The sequence below is a fragment of the Cnephaeus nilssonii genome (genome assembly GCF_951640355.1).
Source record: "Cnephaeus nilssonii genome assembly, chromosome: 5".
Lineage (NCBI taxonomy): Eukaryota > Metazoa > Chordata > Mammalia > Chiroptera > Vespertilionidae > Cnephaeus > Cnephaeus nilssonii.
This window is the reverse complement of record NC_137076.1, coordinates 80,507,158-80,521,174: the sequence shown is the minus strand read 5'-3', so window position 1 is coordinate 80,521,174 and position 14,017 is coordinate 80,507,158. Positions and strand designations below refer to the sequence as shown.

At 49.4% G+C, this 14,017-nt stretch overlaps 1 protein-coding gene across 3 annotated transcripts in view; it reads right to left on the bottom strand.

Moving 5' to 3' along the window:
- Positions 1-14,017, bottom strand: part of CYSTM1 (cysteine rich transmembrane module containing 1) — a 50,601-nt gene that overhangs the window by 13,810 nt on the left and 22,774 nt on the right. The window lies entirely within an intron of this gene.

Here is a 14,017-nt window from a genome sequence, read left to right as displayed (position 1 = left end):
CAGTCAGGGGGCAATATGAGCAGCAGCATCCTGTGCTGATAGCACTTAGCACACAATCTGCGGAGACATGTTGGCTGTCTCCCTCCCTCTCCAGATTGCTGCTCCACCAGGGGGGAGGCATGCCTACCTGGTTCACTGGTCCAGTGCCGCCATTTCTTGAATGTGTAAATAAAGGTGACATCTGCTCAGCAACAGTCAGACCACTGTTTCCTGCCACCTCCCCTTCTCTGAAACCCAAACCAGCACCTTTCTTGATACTTGACCAGTGATCCAGTTTGCAGTGAGCCCTGGCCTGCAGCCTGATGTGGCAGGCACTGGCCGAAAGCTTTATACATTATCTCATTTAATCCTCACAACAGCGCTGTGTTACTATCACCATTTATAACTCTCAACACTGTCTGCAAGAGTGTGAACTAGTAGAACCCTTTGAAAGAAAATTGGGTTGGGGGGTATACACAACACTGACCCAGAAAACCTGTATCTAGAACTTTTCTACAAAAATAATTCTGGTGTTTAAAGATAGGTGCACGCTGCGATTGCTACTGTATCAAAATAACCCCAAACTATCAAGAACCTCAATTTCTGTCACCTGGAGACTGATAGCTAAGTCAATGCATAGCACATCAGAGAATACTTAGCAGCCATTAAGAAGAACTAGGTGGTTCTTCCATGTTGCTAAGAAATTAAGCAAGGGATAAAAGCAAGGTAGAGAGCAGTGCTTTGTTTTATTTGTACAAGGAAAGGATATATATATATATATATTACAAACACACATATAAACACAAGTTTCTGAAAGAATACAAGAAACTTAGAGGTCAGGGTGTGGGAGGGGATAGAGGCTTTTACTTTGCATTTTACATTTTCTCAAATCCAGGCTTGTCTGATTCCAGAGCCACACTCAGCTGCTCCTCCCGTCATTGGGCCTGGTTCTAGCATGCTTTGGACCTCTTCTAGCCTCTGCCACAAGTTCTAGCTCCAAGGGCTTTGGGGGCAGCTGGCATTGCCTGACCTGGGCTCCCTGGTGACACTGGCCTCATTCCAGGCCTGCCTTCCCATATCACTGTTACCTGGACACCACCCTGGGCCCAGCTCCACCTAACCTGTGCTCCCGGTTATTCTTGCTCCTCTCATGGCCTGATCTGGCCCCTGTGACCCGGAGTCCCACCTGTCAGATGTGCCTTCAATGCAATTCTGACACCTCCCTCAGGCCTTGCTGACTTTCAACACTGGCCAAATGCTAGGAAGCAGCAGGTTTATCAAATGGCACTCTTCCCTTCAGCTCAGAGACCAGAACGCCCCACACTTAGGCAATTCCTAAGGCTGAGCCCCATGAGGCAGGAGCTCCCTCTCCCCTTGCCAGGTCCCAAACACCCACTGCCAGGGTCCCTTCTACATGCCCCCCCTTTCCAGCAGCACTGCTGGCGGCTTTTCAGAATTTATCAAACCATCCCCAGCCTCTTCACTCCCCTTTGGGTTTGGGTTTGAACAGGAGCCCACCTGAGCCTGGTCCTGGAGAAAGGGCACCAAGGGAGCAGGGACCGCCAGTCTCTGCCTCTGTAAACCCCTGAGGATTCAATGGTCTTCTAGGTCCCGCACCAGCCCCCAGCTCTCCTGTCTGTTCACCCGTGAGGGCGAACACCATGTGCTGGTCCTCTCCGTTCCTCAGCAGGGTCCCTCTGTCCGTGAGGCCCCACACTGCTGCTATCCACCTCTGCCAGCCTGTCACCTCAGCGGTACCTGTGTCAGGAAGTTCAGTGCCTACTCATCTGACCCTGAAAGCAGTGCCCACCCCACCCCTTGGCCTTCTTTTGACACTGGCAATACATACTCAGTGGGCTCACTGTCTCCTCTGTCCTGGAAATATCCCTTCCACATTTCTACTCTGCCTCTGGGGCCCTCAAACACCACCACCGATTGCTGGGACATGGGGCCAAAGCCTCCTCAGCCCAAGCACCTGCCTACTGCTCTTAGACTCAGCCTTCATCATTCTTTTCATCATCGGACTGAAGTCTGTAAAGTCCTGCACACTCTGTGGTCCCAATGCATAGAGGAGGCAACTGCATGAGGGGGCTACATGGTGTGGCCACATCAACTAGAAGGTGGTATTCACATGTCAGTTTTTTTGTTTGTTTGTTTTTTAATCTAAGTACACACATTTTAATTTATTTTTTTTAATATATTTTTATTGATTTCAGAGAGGAAGGGAGAGGGGAGAGAGAGAGAGAGAGACATCAATGATGAGAGAGAATCATTGACTGGCTGCCTCCTGCATGCCCCCTACTGGGGAGCGAGCCCACAATCTTAGCACGTATCCTTGACCAGAATTGAACCTGGGACCCTTCAGTCTGCAGGCTGATGCTCTATCCACTGAGCCAAACCAGCTAGGGCGTAATTTATTCTTAACTATATATATACTAGAGGCCCGGTGCATGAAATTCATGCACGGGGGCGGGGGGGCAGTGTCCCTCAGCCCAGCCTGCACCCTCTCCAATATGGGACATGCCTCTCACAATCCAGGACTGCTGGCTCCCAACTGCTCGCCTGCCTCCTGCCTGATTGCCCCTAAGTGCTTCTGCCTGCCAGCCTGATCACCCCCTAACCACTCCCCTGCCGGCCCGATTGCCCCTAACTGCCCTTCCCTGCAGGCCTGGTCCCCCCCAACTGCCCTCCCCTGTAGGCTTGGTCCCCCCCAACTGCCCTCCCCTACAGTCCTGGTCACTCCTAACTGCCCTCCCCTGCTGGCCTGATCACCCCCAACTGCCCTCCCCTGCAGGCCTGGTCACCCCTAACTGCCCTCCCCTGCAGGCCTGGTTCCCTCCTAACTGCCCTCCCCTGCCGGCCCAGTCACCCCTAACTGCCCTCCCCTGCTGGCCTGGTTCCCCCCAACTGCCCTCCCCTGCCAGCCCAGTCACCCCTAATTGCCCTCCCCTGATGGCCTGATCGCCCACAACTGCCCTCCCCTGCTGGCCATCTTGTGTCCACATGGGGGCGGCCATCTTGTGTGTTGGAGTGATGGTCAATTTACATATTAACTCTTTATTATATAGGATATATATATATATATATATATATATATTTAATTTTTAATATTTTTAGAGAGGGAGGGAGAGAAACATTGATGTGAGAGTGAAACATTGATCAGCTGCCTTCTGCATGCCCCCTACCAGGGATTGAGCCTGCAACCCAGGCATGTGCCCTGACCAATAATTGAACTGGCAACCTTTGGTGCATAGGACAACACCCAAACAACTGAGCCACACTGGCCAGGGCAACAATATATTTATATTTTAAAAACAGGATATGTATAAATATGACTAAACAGTAGGGCTCACGCTTGCAGACCTAGCCACACTGGTAAGTACACTCCCACTGTTCTAAACTTAACTTCCCATCATGTTACTCCTTTACTCAAAAACATCTGGGTTCCTCCTTCCTACCCACTTTCTCTTTGGCCATCTAGACTGTGCAGTCAGAGCCCATGGATCTGTATCCAGCGTTGATCAGCAACCCTGCTACCTGGCCCTACCCATAAGGTCCTCAGGTCTCTCATAGCTAAATTCCCTTGTTTTGCAAGACCCAGATCAACCTACAAGGAAGGCTGCTTCTCAGCCCAGTGCAGCTCAGCCCTGACTCAGCTCCTTTTAGGAGGCTTTTGAGTGCTCTTTGGGAAGCTCCTTTCATGAATCAGGGAATCCAATTCTAGACACGTGCACAGTGTGAAGGCTAGTACTTGGCTGACTAATAATCCAAAGAAAAGTGTGAATTCTTTGGGCTGAAATTCTGGGCTTCAAGCACTAAGGCCTGTAGTTGGTGGTTGCGGAACTCTGGTCTCTGGAAAGTTGGTGAGGACAGTTTTCCTGTGAGGCGGCAGGAGCCAACTTAGGCTGTATTCACAGAGCGGACACACAGCTGCCCTGAACCCCCAGCAGTGCTGAGGGCTGCAGTGGGCAAGGTGTGCATCGCACATCCCTCTGGGGGTCAGAGACTACCCCGCCCTGCAATATACAAAATGACAAGCTGCAGCGGGCACCAGCTGTGCTCTCAGAAAGGCTCTGTCCCACTTCTCCAGGCTGCCCCCCGCACCCCCTTTACCAAAGCCCCTTACCAAAGCTGGCCCAGGAACATTTCTTCCCAGGAATCTGAGGTTCAGCAAGAATGTGTGTGTGTGTGTGTGTGTGTGTGTGTGTGTGTGTGTGTGTGTGTGTGTGTGTGTGTAGGGTGAGTTCTCATCAAATTCTGGAGAGAAGCAGGGAAGGAACCCTCCCTACCTGGTACTGTCACTCCAATCCAGGTCACACTTCCCAGACACTATTCCAATTTAGTGGGAGAAACCACAATTAGGATTTCAGAACAGAGATTTTAATCAGACATATCAAATTGGATTTAATAGACTCATCTACTCATTTGCCATGTAACCTTGGCAGGTGACAGCCTCTCTTTGCCTCAGTGTCCTCTGCTGTAAAATAGGGGCAACATTAGTAATATACATCCCACAGGGTTGTTGGGAAAATTAAGAGCACCATGTAAAACACTTAGCAGTGCCTAGCACATTGTAAAGCGGTCAATAAATGTTCATTGATGTTATTACTGTTCTTCAAATGACAATGACCCTTTAGACAGACCCCTCCCTGACTGAGTAAAGAGCAGGCCTCTTGTAGACAGATTCAGACAGGCAGACAGAAAGAGGGCTCACCCGGACTCTGGGGAGAAGCCTCAGAAATAAACAAGAGGTGAGAAGGCAGAGTCACAGGCTGTTCTGGGAGCAAAGGCCTGCGAGCCCAGCGGGGCCTTCACTGTCTGGAAGCGATAACAGAGGGCCAGCCCCCCTCCAGGAGACCCATGCTGGGGGGAACTGCCAGGAACTCCAGGTCCTGCCCTCACTACAGCTCGTGCATGCACATACACAGTCCCTTCACCTTGCCTTTGGCCTCAACCAACCACATGGCATCAGAACCCAGGTTCAGGTTTGGGGAAACATGGTCACATCTTTGAGAAGTATGACTCTGGGAATTCAGACAGGGCTCAGGACAGAGCAGCACCCAGGGCAGGAGGCAGGGAGCTGATACACTGAGCCTGGGACAGAAGAGGGACCTAGCTAGCATGGGAACAAACAGGACAGCAACACAGGGGCTGTGACCCAAGCGCCACAGACAGACCTGCATCCTGACTACCAGGACCATGCCTAGTGATAACCTGTCCCATCACTGAAGGCCCAGGTACCCCAGGCTTGGTGGCCACTCACCCCAGCAGGAAACCACTCAGTGGGCCTCACAGGCACCTGCCTAAACCATCTGCTATTTCTTAGCTTCCCCGTACAGACACTGACACCCATGAGCAGAGACACCAGCCCGCCTCCAGGACCTGGCTGTGCGCCCCTTGAACGACCTCGTCCTCCTCGCCCTGCCAGAGGAATGGCTCTCCTGCCGCAGGGCAGAACAGTGCCCCTCTCCATGTCGGCTCCAGGAACAGCTGCCTGATTCATTAGTGGACCCTCCCAGGGCCCAGGCCAGAAACCTCGCCGAGGTTGGGTTACTGCGTGAAAGGCTTTCCCCACCGGACACAGACCTTTCTGCTCCCCTGAGAAACATCTGATCTGCTGTCTGGCCAACTCCTCCCTTCATCCTCCTGCATCTACAACAAACCCCCAAAAGGCAACCAGCCGGGGACTAAAACTGTGGCCACAGCTAAGCATGTACTCGTGCCTCCTCCACTCATCCCAGCGCAGACTCATCTGCACCCCTTTCTTCCTGCTGGGTTCAGGCTCCATCCAGTTCAGCTTGCCCCCAACGCAGGCCTCCCCTTCACCTCCCTGACAGTGTCTTGATCTGTAAAAAGTGGGGTTGACAGTGGTGTCTGCAGTGAAGCTCCAAAGAAATTAAAATGGTTGGCAACAAGGTATCACTTGAATCCTATCCTCTCCCCTCCTGGCCCCTGCAGCCCTGTGCCCAAGCAGTAGGAGAAGGCAACAGTCAGCCTGAGGAGAGAGAAGAAAAATGTAGAGGATTCCTCCTCCTCCGCATCGCCACGCTGGACAGTACCCGCCACCCAGAGGCTCCCAGCATCTCCTCTGAGGCCTTCCTGACTGAGGCCAGCCCATCAAGAACTTTCTGACTCTGAGCTGCTGCTACCGCACCATCATTACGATCATTTGAAACAGCCTCAGGAACATCAAGCAGTCCTTAAGAGGAAGGCGGCACTGAGACAGAGGGGGCCCAAGGGAAGTCTTCAGATGAAAAGGGCAGGCTACAGGACAGTACACTTTACAGAGCGCCCAGGTCAGAGCTGGGGGGTAAGGACCGGAGGCTTTCCCTTTGTATGCCAGCAAGGTTTGCATTCCTGTGTCACTGGAACAGAATAAGAAAACAGGATTGTCTCAGAAATGGCTGGTTTATCTCTAGGGTTTCAAACTACCTTAACTCGACTAGGAGTTCCCAAGTGTAGGGCACAAGTCTTCTCCGTGAACTGCCCTGCAGGGCCTGAGGCACACAGAGGGCAGCACGAGGTGGACGGGAACTAGGAGCATGCAGTGGCAGTCAGCACGCAGCCCCCAAAGCCTTCCAGCCAGGGCCAGGTAGCTCCAGTGGCAGGGACTCACAAGGTCGTGTGGCACACGGTCCTGGTCCTCACTGTATCATGGGCTCGAAGTCTACCGGGGCACTGGCGATTGTCCTTGGCTATGCAGAAGAGGTTGGAGTTGGCTCATTTGTGGGTTTGGAGAATTTCCAATAAGAAATTAACACAGAAAATAACCATGTTCCCATGAAGGTAAGACTTTCACAACCAGCCATCTCCACTTCCTAACTGGTCTGGCAAATACAGAGGGGCACTGGCCTAAGGAGGTCTTTTCCTGAAGTAGAGAGACCCATGACAGGACAGCTGAGGCCATCAAAAGCCCATTACCGCCAGGTGTGTACACCTTACCAATTCCTGAGGGCCCTACGACTGGTTCTAAGCGGATGCAAGGAAAACCAGACATTATGGCAACTCCGAATGCCAAGGTTATTTCAGAGAAAAGATTTCACTTTCCCTAGGAAAAAAATTACATGTAATTCTAATTATGCTAAAACTGTTGTGTAAGAACTAGATGAAATGAAAACAGGTGACAAGCACCAGCAGACAGAGGATACTACCATGCCTGCACAAAGCTGCACGAGTGTAAGACGAGGGGCCTCAGCCTCGGCTGTCAGTGGGCTCAGGGTTTCAGGTGCCAAGACAGACCCTCGTCTGGGGACAAGGCCAAAGATCAAAGATCAGCCTGACTGGGTCAGGAGGGGCAGAGTCAGTGAGAGCCTACAACCCCTAGAGCAGCCAGCTGGACGAAGGTGCACTGTCTAGTGCCATGCCCACCTCTGAGTGCCCCACAATCACAACTAAGTATTGTCAATGGCAGGTAATGTGTAAAACTGGAATTGTAACATTGTGAAAGCCTATCAAATATCAAAATGAAATATGATGTTACAAGTGACCAGTTGTGGTTACGTTGGAGTCTAAAATTAGATGGTGAGTAAAGCTGACTTTCAGTCTGCAAGTCTAGCCCTGGGTGGAGAAGGGTGATTCATCAGAAACTGACCTTCAAAGACACCTTGCTCCTGTGTTTTAAAACTCTTACCCAAAGAATTGAAAGCAGGGACTCAAGCAGGTATTTTTTATAGCCATGTTCATAGCAGCATATTCACAAGAGCCAAGAGGTAGAAACAACTCAGTGTCCGGTGATGGATGAAAGGATAAACAAAATGTGGTCTATACATACAATGGGATATTAGTCAGCCTTAAAAAGAAAATAATCAATTCTGACCCAAGCTACAACATGGGTGAACCTTCGAGACATTATGCTAAGTGAAATAAGATAGACACAGAAGGACAAATATTGTATGATTCCACTTATAGGAGGTACCTAGAACAGTCAAATTCATAGACGGAAAGTATGGTTGCCAGGACTTTGGGATGGGGGCTATTGTTTAATGGGTATGGAGCTTTAATTTGGGAAGATTAAAGTGACAGTTGCATAACAATGTGAATGTACTTAATGCCACTGAACTGTATACTTAAAAATAGATTAAAAAAAATATGCCCTAGTCAGTTTGGCTCAGTGGATAGAGAGAGCATCAGCTCTCGGACTGAAGGGTCCCGGGTTCTATTCCGGTTAAGGGCACATATCTCAGTTTCCCAGCCTTGATCAGGGCACATGCTGGAGGCAACCAATTGGATGTTTCTCTCTCACATCAATGTTTCTCTCTCTCTTTCCCCACTCACTAAAAATCAATGGAAAAATACCCTCAGGTGAGGATTAAACAACAGGTTAAAATGATAACTTTTATGTTATCAATATTTTACCTCCCACACAAAAACCCTACATTGTTTACTCTGCTTATTCCCGAGGATTCCAGGGACCTCAACAAGCTAGGGAGGACAGACACCAGAGCCGAGCTTCAAAAGCAGGCAAAACTGTGCCGGTGGCTCAGGGACGTTCTGTTCCGAAGCAGTTTCAGATCTCTTCGGTTTGGAGCCTGAATCAATCCTGCAGTCTCCTGGGGCCAGCCTGGACTCCAGCCAGCTCCAGGCACATCCTCGTCATCCAAAAATCCGCTCTGCCTGCCTGTGTGCCCACCTGCCTCCTGCTGCAGACTCTTCCCGACTGCTCCCGCTCTATCTCACAAGCTGGATGTGCTGAAGGAGAAACAAGCTGCTGTTGCAGACACTTAGCTCAGGCTCTCTCCCTGCTCACGTGATCACTTCTCATTTTCCTAACACAGCCAACCCTGCAGGGGATTCCGGGAATAAAAGGCATCTTTCCCAACTCAGGCAGCTCACAGACCATTTAGAGAAAGAGCTAGAGACCTATTGAGGAAGCTCACATTGGGTGGGACCAATGATAAACACAACTGGATTAAAAATCAGGGCAGATCCTTACAGAGAGCTAAGAAGAGAGGAGTGTCAATCTTATTACTGCTCTGTCCTCCTTTCTCTTCCCTTAAGCTAATATAAGAAAATTTAAAGAAACGATGGCTAGTGAGTGGCTCACCCAGAAATGGAAATCATATGATATTGGTCCTGGCTGTCACAGCCCTGGCTTCTCACTGATAGAGTCATCATGGCCTGACTCCCTTGCCCCAAGGAGGGGCGGTGGTGACAGTGATTACTGCACGAGCTGTTATTTCATATCCTGCTGAGCAGCAGGAAAGATGCTTGGAATCACGGAAACAGTAATGAGAGAAAAGGCAAGAGTAGAACAGAAACAGACTCAGAAACCACAAATTCCCAGTGTCCCTTGGTCCCACGGTTGTAGTTGGTCCGATGGTTGTGGGTTATTGTTAAGCTGATTAACCAATTCCCAGTGTCAGTGAATGGCTCCGGAATATAAGACGACTGTCATGATTTTGGGACTAAAGAGAAATGAGAAAAGCTATTATTTTCCTGGTTTTCAGGCGCTGGATTACAGGGGGAAATGGAGAGGTTACTTTAAGGGGAGCTGGTCCTTTGGAACTTGTCCAAATGGGCAGAGATCACCAAGGAGGTAGCTGCTGGGTTCTACCAATTAGTGTCCAGGCACAGACGGGCACAGGCTGCTCTGTTATCGGCAACATTAGTCTGACTCACACTGAGTGCCGGCCTCAGGAGTCTCGTTCAAACAGTACCCACTGAGTTTTTAATAAGGCAAATATTGCCATATCGTTTTTACTGAACACAAAGTGTGTTGTTATCTTAGGTATACAGACCACAACTGGCTTCAGCACGTACCAGATTCCTGTGTTACTGATTAACAGTTCTAGCAGATATATTTATGCAAAACACCCCAGGCTGTTTTCTTCCTCCACTGTCAGGCTTAATTTTACGACAGTAAAAATAGTTGTGTTTTCACCTAAATGCACCTCAGTTTTGGAGGCCTGGTGCAGGGGAGTTCTAAGGTCAGGGATGGGACAGGGTGACCACTCTCAACAAACATGGAGAGGAGGTGACTCGAGGCAGATCTCACTTGTAAGGACTGTCCCCTCCTGTGCTCTCTACTCCCGCAGCGCACTGCCCACCATTTCAGAGCAACAAAGGTCATCCTTATAGACTTGGAAGGAATGGGGGGGGGGCGGGGGGGCTCTGCCAAGTTACCTACGACGATGCCTGCTCCTCAGTAACACTGCCACAAGCCAACAGCCGCCCAAAGCCAATGACAAAGGGTCCTGAAAGCCACCACCTCGCCCACTGAGAGGGCCATTTGACAAATGTGAAGCTAGAGCTTTCCCCAGTGGAGAGAGAGAGACAGGGGTGCCTGGCCTGTAGGACTCTGACTAGAACTCTGCTGGTCTGGGAGACAGGGCCAGAGTTTAGGGAAGCAACTCCCTTCCATGGTCATCAAGACCAATTCTAGTCAGCCTGTCACTAAAGCTCCATGAACTTTAGTGGTTCAGTGGCTCAGTGGTTGAGTGTTGACCTATGAACCAGGTGGTCATGGTTCTATTCCCGGTCAGGGCACATGCCCAGGTTGTGGGCTCCATCCCCAGTGGGGGGCGGGCAAGAGGCAGCCGATCAATGATTCTCTCTTATCATTGACGTTTCTATCTCTCTCTGCCTCCCTTCCTCTCTGAAATCAATTTTAAAAAATACTTTTTAAAAAGAAAATGAAGAAAGTCTCCAACATCATGACCAACCAATCATCTTTCCATTGAAATAGAAGAAACAGGCAAATCCTTGTGATGAAAACCCTATGGTGGGAAACTAAGTGGGGTGAGCCGTGGAGGTGGAGCAGGTGTTCAGGAGCCTCCAGTGTGTCAGAAATAACAGAAGGCATTGCATTGCTCCCCACCCACTGAGCTGGGTGTAGCTGCCCAAAGTGATGGGTTTATATATAGCACCACCGGTTTGGAGAACAGAGGGACTCTCAGCAAACTGGAAGCCGGGCAGACACAAACTAGGGCACACTCTTGCAGCCCTGCTGTCATCGGTAGTCAAGTGTCCCTCCCCAGACAGCAGCACAAGCAGACCCCAATATCTTGGGCATAGCACGTCCATGTCTCTTAGGAACACTTTATAGATGGGGAGAGGTGGCTCTAGCGTTGGATACCCTAGGGTCCTCTCTCAATGCCACCTTGAGGGTATGACCACCTCTCCCAGCTTCAGTTTCTTCACCTGTCAAATGGGGAAATAATAGTACCTATATCCTCACTGGGCTCTTCAGGGGCTTAATGAGCTAATAGGCCAGTGATGTGTAGACAGCAGGTATTCAGTATGCGCTAGCTGCTGTTATTACTCCCAAGACAGAGACCTAAAGGACAGAAGGCAGGACTCCCTTATTGCTGAGATACCCGGAAGCAACATGGGTATTATGTAAAGGTGGTAGGAGATCTATACACAATTTTTCACTCTGCACAATGAATTGAGGTCTTTTAAAAGACTGAACAAGAGACATAGAAATGGGGTGAAAGAGGCGTCTATTTCCCCTAAGTACTGCCTGAGCCCGACTCCATGTGGATGCCAGGTTGCTGGGCGATAACCTAGGAAGGCAAGGGGCATTGCCTCCTAATGATGTCACAAGCACACAGCCATCCTAACTACCTACGCCCACCAATAGCAGGCTGGAGCTGGTGACCACCAAGAATCCTTCCTCCAACCCCCTTCCTCACCACCCTTCTCCCCTGCTGGAACAGGGAATGATCCTGTTCAGAATTCCTTTTGACCTCTAAGATGAACCCTTAGCTCCTGATTCTACCTAGATAAAAATGCGGAGGACTCCAGTGTCATTTTCCACTCTAAGCCCCCAGTCTTGCAAAGGGCACACTCAGTAGACCTGCCATACAAGAGATGTGGAATCAATGAATTAACCAATGAGTGAATGAATGAGTGAACAACTGAATGAACAATCTCTCATGCACCTTTTACCTCAGTTGGAAAAGCTGTTTCCGGCCTGTCTTGTAAACAGGCTGTAGACATGGGCTTAGCTGACTATTTTCTTAAGCAACAGCAAAGCATTACTGATTAAAACTATGAAGACCCTGTCAGCCTTAAGCTCTTAAGGAAGGGAGTCACTCCTACTTCTGCCAGTTGAAACCCTTCAAGAGCTCTCGGCTCATTCTGAACCTTCCTGAAATGGCTGAGGGCAGTCCCTGGTATCTGAACCATCACTTTATCTAGAAGGGATCAGTCTGACTAGAGGAGGTCTTAGGGAACATCAAGAGAGCAAAGGGAGCTCGGGGTCCCGAGCCTGCCTGGGTCAGAGAGAGGGGACCCCACAGCCACAGAAGACACCTTTTCCAGAGGGGACCCTTGGGAGCCTTTGGGAGTTCATGGTTACCCACAGCTGCCCAAGGCTACATGGACAGGGCTTTTTAGGGGGGGGGGGGGCGGAGGGAAAGAAGGGAGAAGGATACTGATCCTTTATAAACTACCCATTATACACACACACCCTAAAGCAAAAATCTATTTTTATCCCATTAAGAACAACTCAAATAACAATCTTGTACGGTCTCCCTAAAATCCTCCAGCTGACAAGGTCTCCTAGGTTACCAAATGAACTCATTTCAAAGGTAAATCAAAAGCTCAGAAGGAGCCAAGACGCTACTAAAAAAAGTCCAATTGAGATTTTTCCCCTTAAGGAAATGCATCAGAGCCTTTCCTAGGCTGTTCCCCACTTACGAGCTTTAAGCAGGTGTGTCCCTGGGAAAAGGGTCTGATGCCTGGGACCCCAAGGAAAAAGCTCTTCACATCACCACACACACCCCAGGTACAATCCCTAGAAGCAGCATGTGTGTGTGCATGTGTGCGTGTGCGTGTGCGTGTGTGTGGAGTGTGTGTGTGGAGTGTGTGTGTGTGTGTGTGTGTGTGGGGGGGGGGGTCCTACTCCCTTCTCCAGATTCAGAAACTCTAGTCTAAAAGGCTGAGGATGGGTAAAGGCATCAGTATGGAGTGTGCCACTTTTGCCAATCAGTATCCCAGCCTGAACCTGTAAGACACCTGTGACTGAAAGAGGAAAAAGCCACTGAGCCCAGAGTGGGAAAAGGAGGGGGCAGCTCTGGCCTCTCAAAGCCAAAAGGGTTACAGCCCTGGTAGCAGCAAGCTTCCTGGCTGCGAGCTGATAAGGCTTTCCCATAAGTCCACAGGAAAGTCAATACTTCCTGGAGGAGGGAGCCACTCCCTCAAGGAGCCAAGGCAAGTCTGGAACAGCAGAAAACCGGGCAGACCATAAATACTGCCACGATCCACTCACTGGTCTGTCCCTGAGGGTCTCCCATCCCCACCTGCCTGTGAGTTCAGCTGAGCGGGCAGGAGCCAGATCCTCTCCATCAGGTGTGCTGGGCTTGGGTTACACCTGCTATACCTGGTCCAGTTAAGCAAAAAAGGAGACAATAACAGCACTGACCTCTTGGGACTGTTATAAAGATTATAGGATCAACTCCTCAAAAAGCAGCTAGCTTTTTGCCAGGCACAAAACAAACAATAAATTATAGCTATTATTGTTGCTGTTATTCCATAAACTAGATAAAGAGCTAAATTATAGAGCTTTCCACTGTACTGAGATTTTTTTTTATTTTCCTTTTTATTGTATTGGGGTGACACTAGTTAACAAAATTATATGGGTTTTAGGTGCACAATTCCACAACCATCATCTGTACACTGTACTGTGTGCTCACCACACCAAGTCTGTACTAAGATTTTTAAAAACAAGAATAATTTAGAGTGGGGGAAAGAAAACCCCACATGATCAGGAGTGTTGAGACGAACACTTCAATAAGCGGTGATCACCGCTCCTTAGGCAAGGACTTGCATGTTCTATAGGGCTGAGATGCTGCTGAGGAGACCCGGACTTGATGAATTTAAAATGAAGAAGAAAACAAAATATGCCCAATAATACTCTCATGTAGCATGATATCAGCTGTAAATATACCCCATGGGTAGAGATTAACACACTAGTTGAACTTCAAAAAGGGACTGCATCATAAAAAAACTAAACATACACCAAAGATTTATACCGAAATGTTGACAACTAACTCTGGATAGCAAAATTATGGGTATTATTTACATCCTATAAGAG